This window comes from Primulina tabacum, chromosome 14 (genome assembly GCF_025594145.1).
Source record: "Primulina tabacum isolate GXHZ01 chromosome 14, ASM2559414v2, whole genome shotgun sequence".
Taxonomy (NCBI): Eukaryota; Viridiplantae; Streptophyta; class Magnoliopsida; order Lamiales; family Gesneriaceae; genus Primulina; species Primulina tabacum.
Genome location: NC_134563.1, coordinates 14,149,902 through 14,153,133, shown reverse-complemented (window position 1 = coordinate 14,153,133; position 3,232 = coordinate 14,149,902).

Below are 3,232 nucleotides of genomic sequence, written 5' to 3'. Positions count from 1 at the left end.
AGTTGTTTCACATTTACCAATGTACGTATCTCCGGATTCAATCCTTGGATAAACTGACCAGATATAGCTTCATCATTCCTAGCCACGTGAGGGGAAAAACGTAGCAAGGTAAAGAACTAGGCCAATTACTCATCAATATTTAACTGACCTTGTCTCAAATTTGCAAACTCTGCACTTTTATCCTGTCTATATGATGCGGGAAGAATCGTTGATAAAATTCAATTTTAAAAATTTTCCACGGAATCACTGAACTACGGTATTCTAGGGCTTCTTTGGTTACCATCCACCAACTCCGTGCAATTTCTTGTAACTGGTGTCCGATCAGTTTAATTCTACAATCATCTGTGAAACCAAGAAATTCAAATAACATTTCTATATCCTCTAGCCAATTCTCACACTCCGCAGGCGTCTCATTACCCTTTAGAATCGGCGTTTGAAACGACTGAAACCTCTTCATCTGTGTTTCCATCAGAGTTTGTGACACATCCATCTGATCAGGCGAAGTACTATCTCGTTACGGAATTCTTCTAGGGGGTATATCTGATTACCACAAGAATTAGTATCACATGAGATAAATCAATCTCAATCCCTTTCTGATCAGTTTACCTTCTGATCAAGAATTGGTTCTGATTCGTTTTCAAATCAGACATATTACAAAATCAACTCAGATATTCATGTAACATGTAGTGACAAGCAGTAAATCATACTTAACATGCTAGCATACACAATAAAATTCCACATTATAAGTAATCACATGCAAGGAAAGAAACTCATTCTACCCCGCTCACAAACTGCTATCTCAGTCTAAAGGATCTATCGCTCTGATACCACCTGTTGTGGGGACCCGGACGCTAATTCATTCCTTAATCATTCTTAGGAATAATTTAATAAATATAATAAACAGGGTCTAATTTTTTTTTAAATACAAAGCGGAAACGTAATGTAATTTACTTCAAATTACATATTAAACATTAACATACAAATCTTGTGTTATCTACAAGAATTCAACTAGGTTCAACTATATATCAGTGCTGAATCCTAAGTTGCCTCGAAGCCCGGATCTCCACGCTATCTAGTCCAGCATCGTTCTCTTTTTGACCCTGGATTCTATCCCACCTGTTGCCTTGCACACATACAAACAAGACAACAGCCGGATAACTCCGGTGAGAATTATATTCTCAGTATAAATCATGTATACATGCAATCATAAAATCGATATAAAAGCATATAACAGATATTTCTAACATGTATCCAAATTAGAAACATAAATAAATATCAAGAATAACTCCTATTCTAAACCTGTACCATCATCAGGAATATAAATTGATATGTACCATATTCAGGAACATAATCAACATAAATCAATATAACTGTCAATTAGACTCATGACTCCACATTTTAGACTAGACTCAATCCTAGCCTAGGGAACCCGGTTTTCAGATGTTGGTATTCCTATATCGACCAACAGTAATAGAAAAGACTCCAGTTATATCCACGTCGATATAACCAAACATCCAGTGTCCTGACCTAACCGTCATGGACTGTGGCCCTATCGCCAATATCCTATCTTGTGACATCGTGCAATGTGCCCGTGGCGATCCCACCACTATCAGGCACATCTGTCCCAAGATTCCTATACTATCTTGTGACATCGTGCAATGTGCTTGTGGCAATCCCACCACTATCAGGCACTTTTGTCACAAGATTACTCGTCGAGACTCGTATAACACATGCTCTCTATAAATCCATAGAACAAGCATATCAAATCAAGTCAATGCAAATAATAACAAATAGTATGTGATTTAGGAAAACTCAAGTCCAAACCTCACTCGAGTTGTGCAATCCCAACTCAACATTAATTTTGAAAGGGATCGTAAGCGCAATAGAAGCTCAAAAATTTCGATTTTTACATGGAAAAATTCGGCCACCCTAGTACTAGGGTGTAGCATATACAAAAACACAACTATGACATTCATAGGGTGTAAAGAAATCATACCTATCAACCTCTTGAGGTTTATGATGGCTCCAACTAAGGCGTAAACACCTTAGCTCTTGAATGGCAAGACAATCTTCAAGTTTCCTTTTGAGCCCACCTTGCTCAAATATTAAGCCCACCACCAACTAGCTAGAACCACTTTAATTTTGCACTAGAAAAATTAGAGCATTTTTTTTTAGAAGTATTTTTCTTTCTTCAACAATTGAAGAACAAAAATGGAGAGAAAAATGAGGGAGAGAAGCCACCAAATTTCGGCCATTGCATTGTGGAATGAAGGGGAGGGAAGACTAGTCTTGGTTGTGTAGAAAGTTGTTGTGTATTCCAAAGGCATGCCATGCCTTGGATGTTGCAAAAGTTGTCTCCCAACTTTTCACCTCCCATGCATGCAAATCTATTTGGGCTTGTAACAATTACAAGGCCCTGGACTTTTATTTTAAATTTCTCAAACACATTTGAGCCCATTTAAAGTTTACTTGATTTTACTCAAGCCCACTTGTTTAATAATTATTTCTAATTGGGCTCTACAAGGCCCAATGTTGTTTACTTAATCCAACACTTGAATTAATTTAATTATTTGGACTCTACTAGGCCCACTAGTGTTTAATTAATTCAACACTTGAATTAATTTAATTTAGTCCATAATAATGTTTATGAAAATCACAATTTTCAAATACATTATTTATTTGTCCAACTTTTTAATTTAGGAACACATTCATAAATTAAAAGTTACATTTCTCTCATAGAAGTCATACTTCTATTTTCCTTACGCTTATAAACTCATTTATAAGCCGTTCAACACATTGAACTATTTTACTTCTCAACGGGATCTAGAAAGCTAGTACTTGTGTGGCCTCAATGGTTCATTGATACAACTAGCCGTGGGTTCACATCTCCATGTGATTCGGACTAAACATGTCCTTATATGAGCATACCCCAATTGCTCCATTCTTACTTATCAACTCCTTGACAACAAGAACGTAAGAACTCAAGTTTGAGAGTACCCAACCAATCATGTTAAACGCCTAGCAGCATCGCTTACATGATTCCCTAGGTATCAAATGATAGCGCCTGCAAGAACCATTCAATTATGATTAGCATATATTACGGTCCCTTCAACTCATATATCCCGACCGATTCGACAACCATTGGTTTATCGAGAGTTGTCAACGAATCGATACTATGTGTCATGTCGTAGTTGCATCGATGGTGTAATCTATGAAACCCTTTTCATAATTA